The sequence below is a fragment of the Pseudorca crassidens genome, chromosome 9 (genome assembly GCF_039906515.1).
Source record: "Pseudorca crassidens isolate mPseCra1 chromosome 9, mPseCra1.hap1, whole genome shotgun sequence".
Classification (NCBI taxonomy): Eukaryota; Metazoa; Chordata; class Mammalia; order Artiodactyla; family Delphinidae; genus Pseudorca; species Pseudorca crassidens.
In genome coordinates, this window is record NC_090304.1 from 18296722 (window position 1) to 18317373 (window position 20652).

The 20652-nt window shown below is 38.9% G+C and overlaps 1 protein-coding gene across 9 annotated transcripts in view; it reads left to right on the forward strand.

Moving 5' to 3' along the window:
* Positions 1-6372: 6372 nt before the first annotated feature.
* LRRC4C (leucine rich repeat containing 4C) overlaps positions 6373-20652 on the forward strand; it is a 1215723-nt gene continuing 1201443 nt past the window's right edge. For 7 of the 9 annotated variants that reach the window (XM_067749347.1, XM_067749351.1, XM_067749352.1 and 4 more), the window contains exon 1: positions 6412-7377. The gene's annotated coding sequence lies outside the window, so the exon portion shown is untranslated. Of the gene's footprint in view, positions 7378-8488; positions 8592-20652 lie in introns of those variants that run through there. The other 2 variants (XR_010946072.1, XM_067749353.1) reach the window with 2 other exon arrangements.

Below are 20652 nucleotides of genomic sequence, written 5' to 3' on the forward strand. Positions count from 1 at the left end.
TTTCTTATTTTTAAGTCCTATTAAAAGATCATTTGACTCTTTTGAAATAATATCAATTTATTGTTGAGTCTATAATGAATGTGAAAAAAATGTATGACAATAGCACAAAGTCCAGGAGAGGGGAAATTAATGTATAACCTTGTGTATTTATGGTGTACATGAAATGGGATATTACTTGATGGTAGGCTATGATAATTTAAGGTATATACTATAAATCCTAAAGCAGTGTGCCCCCCCAAAAAAGAAAGAAAGACAATAAAACAAAGAAGTATAGAAAGTAAACGAACAAATAATGCAAAATGTAATTTTAAAAATATTCAATCCAGAAGAGGGTGAAAAAAGAAGTAAATGGAAACAAAGAACAGAAGAAACATGTAAAGCAGAAGTGGAAAGATAGTGGATTTTAATCAGACTTTATTCATAATCCCAATAAATTTAAATGGTTCAACCATTCCTAATTAACAGTCAGATCTTGTCAGACTGGGTAAAAAAAAGCAAGACCCAGCTATATCTTGCCTCTAAAAGAAACCTGCATTAAATATAAGGACACAAATAGGTCAAATGTAGAAGGATGCAAAAAGAGATGTGGTGCTAACATTAACCCAAAGAAAGCTGCAGTGGCTATATTGATGTCAGATAAAGTAAATTTTATTAAACAAAGGAATATTACCAGGGACGAAGGGATCATTTCATAACTATAAAGGGTTAATTCATCAGAGGACTTATTAAATTTTCAATATCTGTGTACCTAGTAATGGAGCTTCAGAATACACAAAGTAAAAACAGGTATAGCTGATAAATAAATCCATAATTACAATGAAGAATTAAAAATAATAGAATAAGTAGACAGAAAAACAGTATAAACTGAAAACAGATAAACTGAACAGCATTATCACACCAATGGTTCCTAATTCATTCAACAACAGCAGAAAATGCATTATTTTTAAGAGTACACAGAACATTTGCCAAATTAGGCCATAAAACAAGTTTATAAATGTAACAGGATGCAAATCAAACAAAGAATGTTTTCTGATCACAATGGAATTAATTAATAATAGAAATCAGTAACAGAAAGATATCTGGAAAATCTCCAAATGATTGTAAACTAAATAACACACTTATAAATAAACCACGGGTTAGAGAAGAAACCAAAAGCAAAATTAAAAACTATTTTTAACAGAATGAAAATGAAAACACACATATCCAAATTTGTGAAATGCAGCCTAAGGCGATTTTAGAGGCCAATTTATTTCAGTAAATGCTTGCATTAGAAAAGAATGATCTCAAATCAATGGGCTACGCTTCTATTTTAAGAAAGTAGAAAAGAGCCAATGGAATCCAAAGGAAAAAATATATATATATATAAGAAATAATAAAGATAAGAGCAGAAATCAGTGAAATAAAAAAGAGAAAATCAAACAAAAAACTGGCTCTTTGAGAGACTCAATAAAATCGATAGACCTCTAGGCAGACTGATAAAAAAAAGTGAATGCACAAATTTTCAATATCAGGAATGAGGGGGAGAATCACTATAACTCAAACAGATATTAAAACAATAATAAGGAATTATTATGAATTAGTGAATAACTAATAAAGTGATAATTTAATTGCACCACAAATAGCAAGCAATCTATACATAGGCTATCTTTAGTTTATTTAAGGCTGAAGTTGAGAGGAAGAACCAGGATCAATTATATGATATTTTAAGTCCCTGAGTTATATCTAGCATATTTTCATCGATAATAACAGCAAAAGGGCTTCCCTGGTGGCACAGTGGTTGAGAGTCCGCCTGCCGATGCAGGGGACGCGGGTTCGTGCCCCGGTCTGGGAAGATCCCACATGCCACGGAGCGGCTGGGCCCGTGAGCCATGGCCACTGAGCCTGTGCGTCCGGAGCCTGTGCTCCCCAGCGGGAGAGGCCACAACAGTGAGAGGCCTGCATACTGCAAAAAATAAATAAATAAAATAATAATAATAACAGCAAAAAATTATCTGGTACCTGAGGTTTGGAGGGAGTTGTGTTAGGCTCTCTCTAGGGGACAAAAAGTCAAAAAGTTCCTTTGCAGTTGCATACTATGTATATAAAATAGTAAAGCACCAAGTGTTAAGTGATATGGTCAATTATGTACTCTTTGGATTGATGTGAGGGAGTAATTATAAAGGTCCAGGCAGACCTTTGGGAGAAATTGATCCAAATAGCACAACATTTATGCTAGATTTATCTAAGCTTGCAATTTCTGGATATAAACAAGAAGGCTAAATAATTTGAGAAATAAAATGATGCCCAACCCTTAATAACTGATTAAAACACTTTAAATAAATGATCCAAGCTAATTTCAAAGCATAATTAATAAAAGTGTCAAGAGATGGAATAATAGAATGTAATCAATAATAGAATGTAATCTTTTAGGCCAATAAGCTAAATCAGAACATTTGGATTGCAGGCAAACCAATTTTACAATAAGGCAAGGAGGGAACAAATCCTAAACTAAGTTCCTGTTCTTATGCTTATATCATAGCTTAGGACGTAGGGAGCAAAGAAAAACATGGTGACAGGCTGTAAGTAGTCTGTGTTTAAGAGGAACACAGACATCTAAATTTTCACCTAAGAATTCTAAGAGGAATTCACTCTTACTAATTCTGGTGAGATATTTCCTACTCAGTAATGATGCCCAAGAAATAAAACCTATGCATATTAAAGTCACACATTTATCTACTACTGTTCAGGGTAGCTGTTGACTCACTATCCTGGACCAACTCTGGAAATTTAGAATTTTCCAATAATGCAGATTAAGGTGCATTTCTTCCCCCTTAATCCAAACATACTGTCCAGAAGTCCCAGATTACCTGGGCACATTTTAAAAGTTGAGGTATTCTAACGCTAACATCTTCTACTAGAAAAGCCTTTTCTGGCCGTGGGAAGGGAAATGGTCACAGGCGACCTGTTCTCCTGGAATTCATATATACTATGTGTCAGTTCTCTGTAAGACACCACTTTTCAGGTTAGAACTAGGGACTGTTGCTGATACTCAGCTCTTCCAGAATGAGGGAGGAGACATGTTTAATTTTAAACAGAAATCAGATTTCAAAGAAACCGTTTTTCAGTGTTAGCACAAATATTATTCAACCTACTGTAGATTGGCAGGCGGCTGGAGGAAGAGTAACGGGCACCCTGGTGATCTGTTTGATTGTATATCTCACTTGTTTTTATCTAACACATTTCTTCAAGACACCCAGAGGGGATGGATATGTAACTGATGCCCTGTGGTTGCTGGAGGAGGTTACTGAAAGGGCATGACCGCCAGTTGACCCGGTCATTCCGAGGCTTTTCACCTGCCCCTGTCCTGGGAGTGTTCATTCTTCCCACTGTTCCCGTAGCCACAGCCACTTTGAGGATGTAGCCTTGAGAGAGTAAGATGTTGAGACCGTCTGGACGGGATATGTGACTGAACCCAGTTAAGGCGTCTATATAAACTTTTAAGATTTGGACCGTGTCTGCGAAAATCTACTCTTGCAGCCTCCCTAGACGGACCTTGTAAGTAAGTTCCCATGCTTATTAAAGTCGCCACCTACCAATGGGGAATGAGCTGCCTTTCTTTAGATCTCTCTTTGCCCTCTGTGTTCAGGACCTGTTTCAGGTTTCACCCGGAGAACTCCTGAGATGTTGAGTCAACAGGGGTCACATTCTTGGTATTCCTTTTCCTTGGCAAAGTATTGATTACATTACCATTATTTGATGAAATTCAGTATATCCAAACACCTATTTTAATTAATTTATTAATTAATTTTTGGCTGTGTTGGGTCTTCGTTTCTGTGCGAGGGCTTTCTCTAGATGCGGCAAACGGGGGCCACTGTTCATCGCGGTGCGCGGGCCTCTCACTATCGCGGCCTCTCTTGTCGCGGAGCACAGGCTCCAGATGCGCAGGCTCAGTAGTTGTGGCTCACAGGCCTAGTTGCTCCGCGGCATGTGGAATCTTCCCAGACCAGGGCTCCAACCTGTGTCCCCTGCATTGGCAGGCAGATTCTGAACCACTGCGCCACCAGGGAAGCCCCAAACACCTGTTTTAAAATGATAATCTGAGTTGCAATAATAATCTGCTATAATCTGTCATAGAATTGCTGATTTAGGAACTCTCCTTGTTTCCTTGGGTCTTTTGGCATTGTTAAGCATCTACATTTTAGTGGTTCTGTTGGCTTCAAAGGAGGTCTTGATGGGGAAGTAGTAAACTGCCATCAGATTTTCTTTCTAAATGTTCTGTTGGATTCAAAGTCATCTCAGACAATTAATCAAGAAAGTGATTTTTCTGTTTTACTGAGCCTTGAACACATGGATAACTGCATGAATGTATGTGTGTATAATAAATGTTCAAAGTCATCCAATATTACTCAACTATAGGTTTACAAAAACAATATTGAAACAGCTATTTGTAAAAATAAATTAGAAAACAAATCAGTCAACATCAAAAGGATTGATTAAATGATTCCAGCTGTTTTACCTTGTAGCCCACAAAGACAGGGCTAACATAGTAAGAAACAAACATACTTTATTTATAATACATATGTAGTGCTAGCGCTAATACATATGTGGATCATTTATTATGTGTCAGGAAATATGCAAAGCACATTATAAAAATTAGTTCATTCCAGTCCTCCCAGTAATCCCATTAGGTATGTATTAATGTCCTGATTGCAAGTGAAAGGAGGAAAAAAAGAAAGAGGCTTGCAGAGACTAAGTACCTGGTATAAGGCAGAACTGAAATTTGAACCCAGGTCTGTCTGGATTTCAGTGCTCAAGGTTTTAACACTCTTTTATTGGCATTTGGGCCAATTAGGGCTGGGATTTGGTAGGTACTAATTAATTGCATTAGATTAATAAAGGGCAAGATGATATGCTGGGTTTTAAAAATCTTTCACATATTAATATAGGTGGAATTAATGAAGACCGATAAAAATTCTTTATATATTTTGCCTATGTGCCACTGTTTATTAATAATGTTCAACTCCCAAACATGAATAATTCCTTTAAACTTATTTTTATAAATATGATCAAGATGAAACAGAATTATTGCTTTAAAATGGAAACTTTAAACAAACATTTTATGTATGAATTTTAATCACTTAATTTACTTCCTCTCATTTATCTGTTTTATGGTTTAATCTAGTAGTTGTTCTGTTACAACCTAGACAATATTGAAATACTGTATTTTATAGAATCAAAAATCATAACTCCTAGAAATAATGTTAGATGCAAATCGAATGTTAGTGGTGTAGTATTTTTATTCCAATATCAATAACAGATCATCTACTGGCGTTATGGAAAACAGTGATTTGAGAGGGACATTTGGAAAAAACAAAAGGCAAGCTGTTCTCCAAGTTATTTGCACCTTTAAATTTTACAAAACTTTAGTGTTTCAGATTAATGTTATACATTTTATTAAAATCTGTGTTTACTAAATTAGATTAAAATGCTTGCAATTGGTAGAATTCTTTTATCTGCATCTGCATTTGTGACATCTGCTGGCAATATCTGGTATTACAGTGCTCCATAATTCACACTTATCTGCCTTCTCCAACTGTCCAACGCTTACTTATTCAGATGATGCTACTTTAATTCAATTTCAGGAACCCAGTGAGTATCCTTGTCTAAAGAAGAGGTACTTTAATATGAGACCCAATTATAGAAGAGGAAAAGTTAGCCTTCCAGAGTCTGAGGAATTATTCACTTAGCATATTTGCATATATTTTCTTTCATGGCCTAGTAATAAAAGAGAGATATGACTTTTTTTTTCCTGAAAATTCCATATAAGAGTGTTATGTATGGTAATACTGTTGACAGTTGTCAACCAATCCCCATAGTGACATAGTGCCACTCAGACATTCTCTACAATTTGATAGTTATATGATAAAAGCTGTGCATTAGTGGAAAACTGTGAACAAATAGAGTCTAAATCCATATTAAGAATGACTGAACCGTACCTAGATCCCTGCATACATTGGGTAAATGGGTAGGAAGCAAAATGCATGAGCAAACTTTTTATATTACCAGGAATCCATCTATCCACCGTCCCATCAGTCAAATTCAGATACTTGTTGCCACCTCCAAGATTTATAGGTTGTAGCTGGTTTTTGAAATCGCTCTGTATTTGCATTTAACAGCCAGGGTAGTGGCATGTTAAAATTTTGCCTTGGTCTTCTTGGAGCTTATTTATAAAGCTAATTTGTCTCCCTGGACATTTCTCTCTCTCTTTCTCTCTCTCTCTCTCTCTCATTCAAATGCCAGCTCTAGGCTTCAAAACCATTAACACCGCCCACCCACCCCCCTTTTTTTATCCCAGACAAAATACTGTCATAGACAATGCCGTTGCAGGACAGTGATGATTCCGATGATATCGTCCTCCCAGGCAGGATGCAAACCATCTCGCCTCCTGGCCGGTGATGGATTCGCTGCTGTCCCTGCAGACATCCAGGCACACACACAGAGCACTGGGAAGTACACATGGACTGTACTGCTCGCCGACTGCCTTGAAGAAACTGTAGCTAACCACCTTATTAGTATTCCTGCCTCCACCGTGTCTCACTTGCAGCAGCAGAGGGCTGAGCAAAATGCAGTAGAGCAGGGACAGACACAGCTCTGGCAGTCATCTCAATGCAGGCTGCCGAATGTTGGGGGTGGAGGATGCAGCACATCAAGATGAATAACCTTGCCATAATCCGGGGCACCCAGCAAGCAGACACCTCTGCTGATTGACCCGCTCCTGGCTTGATAAATCTGCCTGGGGGAGAGGGATCCGGAATCTACCTGGTCCTGGGGGGCCCCCCATTGATTTTGGATGCTCTTTTGATCCTACACCGATCTGGGAAGGTAGCAGTGAGCCGTACCATCTGCAGCACTCAGCGGCTATTGGAGGTTACCACTGACAGTTTCATCACACGGGTCTGTGTGAGTGTGTGCGTGTTTGTGCGTGTTTGTGAGTGTGGGTGCCTGCTTTTGCGTGAAAGAGAACGTGTGAGTGTCCAAGAGTGTGTGTGTTTGTGTGACAGCCAAAGCAGGTACATCGTACTGTAGGTTTTAACAGCGTGAAAATTTTCTCTGGGTACTTGGGCTCCCGGCCCAAAGCCCCTCAGCTTTCACCACCCCCTTCCTTCCCCACTCCCTTCTTCTTTTTGCCTTTGATGAGTTTTTGGCTTACTTTTTGGCGGAGTCTCTTGGACACGTTTTTTGCTGGTGCTGGAAGATCAGATCAATGGAACCTTTGAAAACTGATTATTTTTCTCCTGTGTGACTTTAAAAAGAAGAAGAAGAAAAGAAAAGAAAGTAGTGCAAGACAAATAGAGGATTTTAAATTTGCCTGGTGAACTTTGAGGATCCATAAAGAAGGTAAGTCGTGGGACTACTTAGATCCTGGTTCTCGCTTTCCTGGAATGTTTGTGTTTTCCTGTTTGTTTTCGGAAATCCACAGGCAGTTTAGAAGCACATTTTTAGAGATTGTAATGCTCAGAAGAACTCAGTGTGTGACATTTTGGGGCAGTTTTCATGCCATGGGGATTATTTCCGTTTGTATAACCATGCCCCCATCCTTCCTCCCATTTTTACACACTTTATTTATCTAGTATTTACACAGTGAGTTCTGCATTTATGAAATTTAGAAAAAAATAATTCCAGGCTTCTCCCTCCTTGAAATACTCTTTAAATTTGAGGGGAAAAATCAGAAAAGCTACTGGCAGGGGCTCTGAGTGAGAGGTAAAAGTGTTTCTGCCCAGAGACCCAGGGTGGGAGTCGGGGGTGCATCCGGACTTTTATGATAACTTAATAGCAGACTTTTTTTTTTCCATAGCACTTATTTTTTTCCTGAATAGTTAAATCTGGTCTTGGAGTGGCGAATGTGTGGAGTACAGAAAAGCTGTTTCAGGAGCTCTTAATTGGAGCAAATGAGAACAAAGTGGAAATTGTTTAGTATTTTGAACCTCTTTTTTTCACTGATTCTCTTGCTATTGCATCTCATTAACCTTTCTGGATGCAGTGTCGCCTGATTAAGACTAGTGTCTCACATTTTGGAACATCCCCTTACCCTACGTGGTCCCTAGAGGAGGGAGTGTGGCTGCAAATTGCTCTTAATCGTCTACTCTTGGCTGTAAAAGCAAGCAGGCAGCATCAGGAATTCAGGTGACTTCAGTCAAACATCTTGCCTAACTCAGTCCTTTAGTGTTTCCTAAAGCACAGTGGTTAGCTGTGCTTTTTTTTCTTTTTCTTTTTTTTTTTTCCGTTTCCCTTTCCTTCAAAGCGAAAGGTAGATAGTTTACCTGTTTCTGTTCTGAGGTTATTTAATTAAAACAAAACACCATTTCATTGTGAAAGCATCTGTGTTGCTCTATCTGCGAGTATTTTTATCTCTGCATTGGCACCCCTTAGCTTCTCCCAAGAAGTGAGAATCAGTCGTAAATATACTTCTAAACTGCTGAGACCCCAAGTGAAAGCAATAGAGCTTTAGTCAAAGCATATGGATGGCTTCTTCTAAAAGGAGTAGTGATATTTCATGGAATGTTAGCCAACTCGAACTGTTACTGTGAACATATTCATGGAAGAGATGACAGGTATGTTAACTAGGCGGGGGGGGGGCATGCATAAGTGTTTCTTAGGATGTCTGTGTATAGATAGAGAGATGGTGCAAATTGTAACATGAAAGATTTTATTCAGAGACAGTTGACTGGGTCAAAGATTTATGAGAGCCAAGTTGAGAGATGTCAAAGATCATATTCAGAACAATAATATTATTTCTTTTTTCTTTAAAAGGAGTGTTTTGAAAATCCTGAACTAAAAAGATAAAAAATACTTAAACGTGAGATTTGACTCTGGTATTGCCATAGGCTATCCCTGCCATCTATTTGTTGTTTTCTGCATAATGATATTAGTGAAACAGTTAAAGGAGGGCAGCTGTTAAAAGATCCCTCCCCTTTTTCATCCTGTAACTGATACTTACTCCACACTGTCCTCTTCGTTAAAAAAAAAAAAACAGAAAACAACAACAAACCTATGGGTAAACTCTTTCCGGTCAGTATAATTTATGATGTGTCTTTCTTATCAACTATTTCTGCTCAGGATATTTTCATCTGTTACTCATAGATTCCACTTACATTTCCCTTATCAAGAGAGGGGATTTTATCATTTTTAAATGACTTGAACATAGGAGAGACCCCCAGTAAAATTTCATTTTCTTTGTGGAGAAAACAACCTGGGACTCATGAAGCCTGAAGGCAAGTGCAATATGTAAACAAGAAACAGAAAGTTTACTCTTCTAGGGAGAGAGCAGAGCCCTGATGCAGCAAGTGCCAGTGGGTTATGTCAGGGGGTTGGAGGTTGCCCAGCTCTGCCTGGACTATCGCCATTCTCTAGGTCGGTCAGCTCTTCGTTAGCCCGCAGCTCTTGATATAACCAGTGCCAGGTACAGAGGCCAGTATTTGACGTCATCTATTTTGTGTCAGGGCAGTTCTGCACAGAGAGAAGCCCTCTGAAAATGCCTTTCTGGAAGTTGGCAAATTAGTGCCTCTTCTTATTGAGGGTATTTCATTTTGACTGTTCCTCCTCCCATTCACATTCTCACCCAGTGTGGGTATATTTAGACTTGTGCTGTTGGTAAAAATTAATTGCATAGATTACTCACAACACCATCTTTAAAAAAATAATAAAGATAACATCTTGGCTTTTGTGTATTTGAGATTTAATCATTGTACTCAGTGAATCTTCTAGCCATAGCAACACTTTCATTATCACTTACTTTAGGGTAATAATAGAAGTGGGGTACATGCCAACTCAGGATTTTCTGATTACAGCTCATGCAGTGAGCAAAGCAGCTCCCTGGCACCTCAAGTTTTTCTGATGCTGCTTGGGCAACTGTAACTTTGTATCTTTATTATCAGCTCCCGTCAGAGCAGTGGTAAACTGCTTCCAATCAGGACTGGCTCCAGATCCATGGCATTCTTTTGTCTTTTCCGGCTTTGTTTTGTGATAGTGTTTCACAGTTTAACAGGGTTGTTTTTTTTTTTTTTTTTTTGCTTAGGGAGTTCAGAAAAGAAAGGAAAAGGAAGGGAGCTTTCCATCTCAGTAGAAGTAACGTGTCAGAGTTGCCAAAGAAAAGGCTGAAGTTCCCTAGAGGAAATAGATGCAGGGTTATATTTTTAAAAAATGAATTGGTAAAGGGTTGCCTTGAGTTTATTTGGGGAGAATAAAGTCAATTCTAATTCCTTCTCTATTTAGTTCCAGTCAGTTGGCCAGCCTTTCTGTGGGTCTTTGCTCAACTAAGCCAACCCATGCCCAACATTCTCCAGAGTGCTTCTGTGTTTTTAAGACCCAGGGCACTTAACACATGAATGGCTCTTTCCTTCTGTAACAAACAGAGCTGACAGCTGGAAAGTCAGCTACTGAGAACCTTTAAAGGAAGCCAGAAAGATCACCCAGTAAGTTGAAGAGCAAAAAGGGGCTCTTGGAGCTCTGGCCCTGGAGGTGGGTGAGGACCCAGCCGACTAAACTTGAAGTTTTGATTGCTGAGTCATTACAACAGCCTGGAGCTGTGTGTTAGCTCCAGGAACTGATGCTGATTGGGGCTAATGCTAATAGGCAATAGCATCAGCTCACGGCAGCAGATGCCAACTTTGGGGATGAAAGAGATGCACCCTCTGATGCCAGATGCCTTTGTGTGTTCTTGTGTTGTTTTTATCACTTAAAAATAACCTCTCAGGGTCCCCCAATAAATTACAAAAGAAAAGATGGATTCATTGAAGTGCAAATAGGACAGGGGCTTTGCAATTGACTAAATCAATTCACTCAATTATCTGCATTGCCACTGGGGACTCAGTCATCACAGCTAAGATGGGGGGGAGAACAGGGGCTGGAGTTAGAATCAGGAGACGGAAACCCTGGGTTGAGAGACACAAGGTGCCAGTCAGTCCTTGACAGTGCTGCTTCATGGTCAGTAAGTCGCTCAAAGTCTCAGAACCCCAATTTCCTTCTATACGACTTGGAAAAAAGCATTCTTAACTCATAATGTTGTCAGGAAGATTAAGAAGTATTGCAAAATAAAATGATCTGTAATTATGTATTGCTACAGAAATGTAAAGTACTATAGTAACGATAATTTCATACATGGTTCAAGACTCTACAAAATAGTGTCACCAATATAATTTTAAATTCAATTGATTAAGCAGGAGCACTGGTCTTTTCTTCATGACGGTAAAATCAATATTTGCATTGTTGTAATTTGGGTGTTTCTCATGTGTGTTGACTATACCTCTTCTCAGTAATTTCTATGGTATATCCTTAGTTACTTGTGGATTTGTGTGTGTGTGTGTGTGTGCACGCACATGTGCATGTGTGCATGTACGCACGTGCAGGTAATTGACCAAATTATAGGAGGTACAATTTTAGATTCATAAAAATCAGAAAATGTGTGATAACCTGAATCCATTTGCACTGGGTATCCAGAAAGGACAAGAAGGACTTGCACTCTCTAAGCTTTTCTGTAGGAATACACAGATCCTTACAAGATTTGTGGGCTTCAGAAAACTCTATCTAGTCCTCAATGATGCTATTGACTAGAATTTGAGTTACACTTGGAACTTGTATCAGTAGGGTATTTTTTTGTAGTAACAGCATAGGTCATGATGATTGTCACACTGAGTTACGTTTGGGGGGTAGATAGACCAGGATTCAAAGGCTGAGTTGGAATCATGATGGCAAGAGAACATGGTAGTGGTGAGAACTGGCTTTGGAGATGGGCAGACTTGAGGTCAGATACCTAATCTCTTAGAGACTCAGCTATCCAATCTGTAAAAGAGGGACGATCAGTCATTCAGAGGGCATTTGTGATGAATGAATAAATGATTGTATAATATAGTCCTTGGTAAAACCCTTGACACGAAATTGGAGCTCTACAGGTAGTTCATATATACAGTCTCTTTCCTCTTTTGTCTGGCTTAAAAATTAGAAAGACCACACTAATTCAGTGTATTTATGTAAGTGATGCAGGTGGGCAAAAGCCCCAAATATAATCTGAGAGCTAAGTAAAACTAGAGAGGGAAAGCTAGATTTCTGTAAATTGGCTCATTTCACATACCATGGTTTCATCAGATCCTTTCTTGGAACAAACGAAGTGCCCTTTCCAGATGTCACCTCACTTATGCTTACAACTTCTGAAATGATACTGAATGTAAGCAGTGAGAATCGTGTGCACCCACCCATATGTGGTTGCAGAAGCACAAGTCTAGATGTCAGCAAGCGGTGTTAACATTGCACTTTATCTAACATCTCGTTTTGTTCACAGTCAGTGAAAGGATGCATAGTTATTAAACACCTACCAGGTACAAGCACTGTGATCATTGCTGTGGGGTATGTAGAAGGATGTTCCTGCTCCTGTCTCTCTGCTGCAATTTCTGCATTTGGACAGGGCATGCTGCAGTCTTCAAGGCTGCCTCCTAGAATTTGGACTTGATAGTTGAACAGACTCAAGATTCCCCTGCCAGAGTCTGACCTCTGTGGGGCAAGGTCATTGTATATGACCTCTATTTAGTTCAAGAACATATTGCAAAAGATGTAAAAATCCTTGTTCCTATTAATGTAGCTGAGCTGAGCTGTCAGTGATGAGTCCAATTCTGCTTTGCTAACTCTGCACGGCTGGTACCACTTGACCCAGGTATTTCTGTTCTGCAAAGTCAGCCTTTCCCTGTGCACGAAAGGAGCAGGGTTTTGTCCTTCAGATTGTGGGTTCTTTTTATCCTTACATGAATGGATGAAGTCTATTTTATGGCTTGCAGAGAAGGAAGACAACATCCACGCTTCCTGGATTTTAAGGTCCCATTCCTTACATTCCAAATCTCATACAGTGAGAAAGAGAAGAGGGACATCAATTTGTCAAAATAACAAACACAAGTTCACTGGCCTCTATCAGAGCCTCAAGCATCAGGATTCACGTTTAGAGTACTGCACGGAACTAAGGAAATTTCCTGTGCAATATACTGCAGATTACATTGGCAGCACACATCTAGAAAGTACAATAAATTATAATTAATTCTGTCATATATTCAACAAATGTATTCTGTGTGCCAGGCACTATTCTAAGTAGGTTAGATTTTTTACTTCTCAAAAAATCGATAAGATGATATTATTATTCTTATATTACAGGTAAGGTGAAAAGTGATTCACTTCTTTGCCACAAATACCGATTCACTGCAGAGCCCATGTATATTCTTCTCTGCCATGTTTTGTTGTTTAGGTTGCAAACCCAATGCTTCTTCACATAAATCCCTGAATATAGACAGGGCAGAGCAAGCTTCCTCTAAATGCAAATCAAATAATCTTGTTCCCATTATAAACTCACTCTGTCAGTGGAAAGATGTGGTCTCAGTGTCTCTAAGGGACCTCTGAAGGGCCATTTCCCTGAACCAGTGGGTCCCTGATAAAGTGCATCATCAGTGCCACATTTTTGTGGCCTCTGGAGGCATGCGTAGCTTGAGGTAGATCTCCTCAAACTTTGACCATTATCAAAGTCTTATTGGAATATTTGATGGCATGTGGAGTGATGGCAATGGTATAAAAGTCCTGCAGTTACAAGACAAGGAACAAAGTAAAGAAATGAAGGTCTCTTCTATGACATTACATAGTAAGTAGTATTGGGCTGTATTTGCAGACGTTACTTCGAGAAGTATCTCTCAACATGTTTATCTACTCATTAGTTATGTAACTTTGTGCAGATTACCTTTGTACCCATATTTCCTTATCTCACCTTGTAGGATCGTCACAAAAAGATTAAGGAAAATAAAACTTACAAAGGACCTAGAACAGAGATTGAAATTTAGTCAGCGCTCAATAAAAGATATCTCATAATAACAATAGTTGTATTTATTTACTTATAATAATAATTAGTAGTACTAGTATTGATTATGATAGTAATTTAGCAACCTCAGTTTGCATATAAACCTTCTTGTACTCCACGGTGCCAGGGCTTATACAAATTGTCACCTCACATCAATGAACAAAAAAGTGAACATCCATGTCTCTGGCCTTAAAAATATGAAATAGGAGGAAAATTATCTTTCAGCAATATTTTTTTTCTTTTTTTTTCACTCAGACCCAAAGTTCTTTCAGCAATATTGATGTCAGTGGGGGACATGTTGATAGAAAAGGAGTGATTTGGTGCAGAGCGTTCAAGGAGACTAGAGACACAAAGAGGACCAAGTCAGAATTTCATGAGCTGAGGAATGCTTTCTAAAGTCAGATCCTAAAATGCTGTGAGCTTGGGAATACAGCTCAATGCTTGGTTGTAAACAGGAGAAAGGGTCACATTTTGAAAGATTTCTTTTTTTAAAAAAAAATAAATTTATTTATTTATTTATTTATGGCTGTGTTGGGTCTTCGTTGCTGTGTACAAGCTTTCTTTAGGTGTGGTGAGTGGGGGCTACTCTTCGTTGCAGTGCACGGGCTTCTCATTGTCGTGGCTTTTCGTTGTGGAGCACGGGCTCTAGGCACGCAGACTTCAGTAGTTGTGGCACATGGGCTCAGTAGTTGTGGCTTGCGGGCTCTAGAGCTCAGGCTCAGTAGTTGTAGCGCACAGGCTTAGTTGCTCCGCGGCATGTGGGATCCTCCCAGGCCAGGGCTTGAACCCATGTCCCTTGCATTGGCAGGCAGATTCTTAACCACTGCGCCACCAGGGAAGCCCTGCCCTGAAAGATTTCTTGATAAAGAGAAAAGGTAACCATCTTCCTTTGACTTTATCCTGACAAAGAAAAAAGAAAATTTCAACTCTACCTTTTCTCTCATCCCTGCAAAACTTCTCTAGGTTTTATATTTAATGTAGATATTTTCAGTGATTTTTCTTCAGTTTCTGATGTTCTAGCTATTGCTTTTTTAATACATATGAGCAAAAATAAATCAGCATTTTAAATGTTTGGTGGTAAACCATTCCTGTATGGGAGATTAAAATCCTTGATGTAGGTGCTTTTGATTTTTATATTCATGTTGTAGGTAACAGGTCACAAAAGGAAGGCCCAAATAAACACACAATTGTTCAGGATGTACTTCTTTTGAAAAGTATGATTTGAGTGAAAATCTTTGACTATATATACCTGGAATCTTGTAGATACTCAATATGGAACAAGTGCTTCATTAAAGAAAAGTTTTTCATACAGAGTGAGACAAATGTTGGGATAACAGAGTAAAAAATGTGTGAAGTGCAAGCATTTTGAACAATCACTTTAGTAAAGGCAAATTCTTTCCTGAAAACCTGAAAACAGGCCAATGATTAGTAACACAAAGAATGAATGACTTTGCTCTTTTTTTCTCCTGTTGGAGACGTTTACTTGGTATAGTGACAATAAACATACTGAATATGAATACACACAAGGATGAAACTACTCGCTCTTCTTCAGAAAAGCCATGTTTCTGTGTGACTTTTGCTCAGAATCTTTCATCTCCCAAGAAACCTGTGCTATTATTACACATTAAACCTTTTATCAGTCAACCTGGACTGACTCCAGTGCCCACAGCGACAGCACATATGCATGCAGGTTAGAAGTTTTTGAGTGTCTCCAGACTGCAAACGTTTACACGACCTGGAGTCTCTCTCGCACACAAACGGCTTTCTTCCTGTGTTCATCTGGTCAATGCTACTTCCTTTATCTTTTCTCTTCCTTGACCCGTCTTTCCTTACTGCCGTGATTCTACTGGTTGTGTCTTTGCCACTTCAAGTTTCATTTTCATCTCATCTCTCCCATCACTATAGGCACTGGTGTACTTTTTCCAAGCTTGGACTAAATGGAATTCTGTTCTCCCTAGCTGGTACGTGTTTTTCTCCCAAGACTCATTTGACTGGGGAGAAACATGCACACATGCACAACACATATATACTCATGTGCATATACACCAGAAATTTATACATACATATATATGTATGTGTATATATACATATACATATATATATATATATATATATATATATTTCTACTCCTGAATCTAAGAACTGTATCATGGATCTAGCACAAGGTCCCTTTTGCATAAGTAAATCAGAGTTCTCAGTGAATGCTGTTGTGGATTATACATCCTTTACTTCTGTTGTCATTTCAATAGTGTCATTTATTCAACGTGTGTTTATTGAACACCCACTAAGTCTACTGTGATATTACAGTTATAGTATGGAAAACAAAGTTGTACACAATGTAATTTTTTCCCTTCAAACCTGTAGTTGGTGGGTAGGAATGAAGATATGGGATGGGCCCTATAAAAGTCCTTAAGAAAATCACAAGATTAACACAAGGGCTATCATGAACTGAACACCATGATACTACAGATGATATGGTGGGAATGTCACAGTTGTGAAAAGGGAGTATCATTATTTTCAGGATACAGATGAGGAAATTGAGCCTCAGACAACTTGTGATTTGCCCTGGGAAATGAGTCATTACCTGCAGTGCATGACATCTGTCTGTCTGGGTGCATCTGGCTCAGAGCCTGTGTCCCTTGATTCCTCCCATCTTGCACTTTATCCTTGCAAACACTTAAAGTTATACGCAGTGCTTTCTGTTTTTCCCTATTTATTTTGATTTTTTCTATGCTTCTTGGGTGAAAATTGTTTTCTGTTTTGCTATAATATTTTCTACCTTCAAAATTTTCTTGGACTCCTTTCCTTTTCTACCAATGATCGCTATAAAGAGAGCTTGGAAGCAAAGGTACAAAGACTCGTCTCTCTAGTGTCCTCACTTTCTTCCTTGTCAAGATTTGAATATGTCCCTTTTCTGTTTTCTGGAAGGGGAGCTAGTGCTTTATACAGATGGTCTGTCGGGCAGACAGATGGTCCAAACCTCTCTAATGGTATGTTCTAGAGGGAGCATGTCTATAAGCTGACAGCTCAGGATGGAATGGCACTTAGCACAGCCATGAAGAGTGGCTAGAAAGGCTGTTCTGTGACCATCCCACTTCTTTAATTTGGAGTTCTTGGAGATTTGAGGGACACGTTTTCTGCTGTAAGTAGATGACAGTTTCTCTTTCTCTCAAGCCAAGGGATGACTGTTCCACAACAATAAATTTAGAAGTTTGCCAGGTACTCTCATAGGATGTCAGTTTTTCTTGACTTAGAAACTGGATCCAAGGTAAGAATCCAGGAGAAGCAAAAGGGAGACTCTTTGAAGGTGGTCAGCTCTAATTCTGACCATGTCACCTACTTGAAGAAGCCACAGAGGTTTTTACCCATCAAGAGGGAGCCATTCAATCAAAATTGATTCTTTAGTCATTACTGTCCGTGGGGGTGGGAAGTGCTGAGTCACCTGTCAGGCTTCTGTTTAAATAACATCTTGACTCTGTCCCCTGATGAGAACAGAGCTATGAGATTCAGAAACAGAAAAAGGGATAATTTCCTCTTCCTGTCTGGGGCTGAATACGGTTCCAGAAAAACCTACCATCCTCGATATCTATTGCGTTGGCCAAAAAGTTGGTTTGGGTTTTTCCATAACATCTTATGGAAGAACTGGAATGAAATTTTTGGTCAACCCAGTATTCACTTACCTGTACCAGCTCCCAAAATGGTTAGTGATTTCAGAGTCCAGAATATAAGGAAATATTTCCCTATTTCTGTCATCTTTTCCCCTTGCCCTCTTACCAAGTAGAGGCCACAGAAGATGCAGAAAAGTCGGTGTCAGGCAGCAGCTCCTGTCTGACATTTATTCAGACTACAACCTCACCTGCTAGCTTGCTAGGACTTCCTGATTGCCTGCTTCCTTCTCTGGCGTTTTATACCTTTAGTGTCATCCTCTACTCCAAGTTTTCCAACATCTGTCTCAGGTCCACCTTCTTTGGTGATATCTTTGATTGCTTTCAAATCTGCACCCTTTGTTCTAATCTCAGTCCCAGACACGTACATGGTTTTAAGTCATCAAGGGCTTCAGATTAGAGGCGTTGTCTGTGCTAGCTCCTGCCTTGTAATAGCACTTTAGTCCTCAACTCTCCTGTCTTCTTGCTAGGAGTGAGAAGCAGGAACTGCCTTTCATAATAACTCCAAGTCTTCTCAACCTGCAACCCTAGTTATATACTGACAGCTGTCTCATTTCTCTGTTATTTGATGTAAACATCTTTAAACAAGGACAGTGTTTCTATCTGTAAAATCTGGAGCATGTTAACAGCTAGCATTTATTTAGCATTTACTATGTGTCTGGAACTTTATGTTCATTATCAAAAATTTGAAACCCTGAAAAAAAAATATGAGGTAGGTATTATAGAAATGTTAAAGATGGAGGGCTTCCCTGGTGGTGCAGTGGTTGAGAATGTGCCTGCCAGTGCAGGGGACACAGGTTCGAGCCCTGGTCTGGGAAGATCCCACATGCCGCGGAGCAACTGGGCCTGTGAGCCACAACTATGAGCCTGCGCGTCTGGAACTTGTGCTCCGCAACAAGAGAGGCTGCGATAGTGAGAGGCCCGCACGCCGCAATGAAGAGTGAACCCCGCTAGCTGCAACTAGCAAAAGCCCTCGCGCAGAAACTAAGACCCAACACAGCCAAAAATAAATATACATTAAAAAAAAAAAAAGATGGAGACACTTAACCTCAAAGAGGTTAAATAAATGGCCAAGATCACATAGCAGAGGCCTAGCTGAATCAAATAGCTATGTTTAGAAATATGGTATTCTGCCTTCTAAGTTATTTAAATAATATGTAGTACTTTCCCTCACAGGGGAATACCTGCGATTTTGTTTGGATATGTAAGAAAAAGCTTTGTAGACTTTAAAGCTCTATGCGAATGTTAATTGTTGCTGCATTCTGTCATAAGATATTTATGGATGACACTGCATATATTTATGTAGCCCAGTATAACAAATAGCTGATTAAGGGGCAATCATTTCTCAATTTTAAAGCAGAAATTTTGTGGATGCTTATGAAATAGAGCTCCAAAAAGATTTGTGCAGCAGTCTGGTTGGTGTGTCTGGTGAAATACAGTAGAACCTGGCTAAATTACGCTAATGAGTTGGAGACCCATTACAAATTATCACATTTACCCAATTAATGAAGGAGTAACATAGAGAGAAAGACTACTAAGGAAGCAAAGCTGATATGAAGAGAAGACAAAACTGCAAGTAAGCATAAAAGATGTGAGTAACACACACCACCCACACAAGCACGTGTGCACACATTCACACACACACACACACACATCCCTCTACAGTAGGTGAAGTTGCTAACTTTATCATGAAATATACAAATATTTATACAAAATGGATTTATGTGTGCATAGGGTTTGCTCAGTTTCTCTGTCTCTCAAGAGAAAGGAATCAGTGGAAGTTCATTGCTTTATGGTTCCAAGAAAACTATTTAATGTTTTTACCTAATCAGAATGTGATGTTACAATTGGGACATTGTTAGATTGTAATGCTACATCTAATTAAATTTTATTGTATGCTTTGAGGGATGTCCTACCATCCTGAGCGCTTCTGTAGGTATTATGACCTTGGAGTCTTGTCAGTTACAGTACTTTTATCTACTAAGTTTTTCTTAGAAGTCATCCTTCCTATATTCTCAGGGCCCTTGCTTCCCAAATTCTCTCAATCAACCTATTTTGTGGACAAAAGTAAAAGGCAAGTTATCTACCAAATCTCTTGTGATTCTAAAATCTCATCCTTTTAGAGCTCAGATAACAATACACAATTTAAATAATTAAGTATATATTTTTTACAGCATTTTACCAGTTTCATAGAGGGCTTAGGAGAATTCATAATTGGAAACCAGGCACTTGCTAGTTACATATCTCATTTATTTCAGCCAGTTAGTGAACATTTATTCTATGTCAGCAGCAGAGGTAAACTTAGATTTTGTTCAATTCTTAGTATAAATATATGCAAGTAATATTACTGTTAAGTTTAATTTACAGATGAGGAAACTGAGGCTTAGAGAGCTTAAGTATCTTGCAAGTGATAATGCAGCTAGTAGTTGTCAGAGCTGGGATTTAAGAAAACACAGATTCTGTTTCAAAGGAAATCATACTCTACCAAACATACGGTCACATTCACAGCAAGTTTATGCTAAAATTATGGCTTCCAAGCCCAGACCACCATAATTAACATGATGACCTACTCTCATCGCCTGCTTTTTTAAAAAAATTTATTTCTACTTTTAAACTCCTTACTGGGCTCTGATCAGATGTTCAACATAATATTTTTGCTTTAGTTGTAGTTTTGTGTCTTCAGAATTCCTTTGCACTTTACTCTGTACCTAATGACTTTGCTGGTTATATTTAAAATGGACAGTTTTGTGCATATAGTCTAACAAAAATGTATTTGTTGCCTTCTTGGTTGCAAAGGACCATACTTGTCATTGATACTTTGTAGTGAAAAGAAAAATATGGCCACAGATTCCCTGTATCCTGGTATGTCCATGCCAAATAACTCCCAGAAAGAAGTGGAATCTATTTTCTCACTCCATGAAACTGAATGGCCTTGTGACTTGCTTTGCTCAAATGTGGGAGAAATGACATTACATAATAGGATAGGCCTTAGGAAGCCTGTAGCTTCATTTTCCTCCCTTGGAGAACTGTTCTGAGACCATCATGAAAGGTAGCCCATCTAGCCTAGTGGAGGTCACACAGAGGAAAGCTGACCCGCCCCTCTCCCTCCTTTTTTCCTCCTATCAT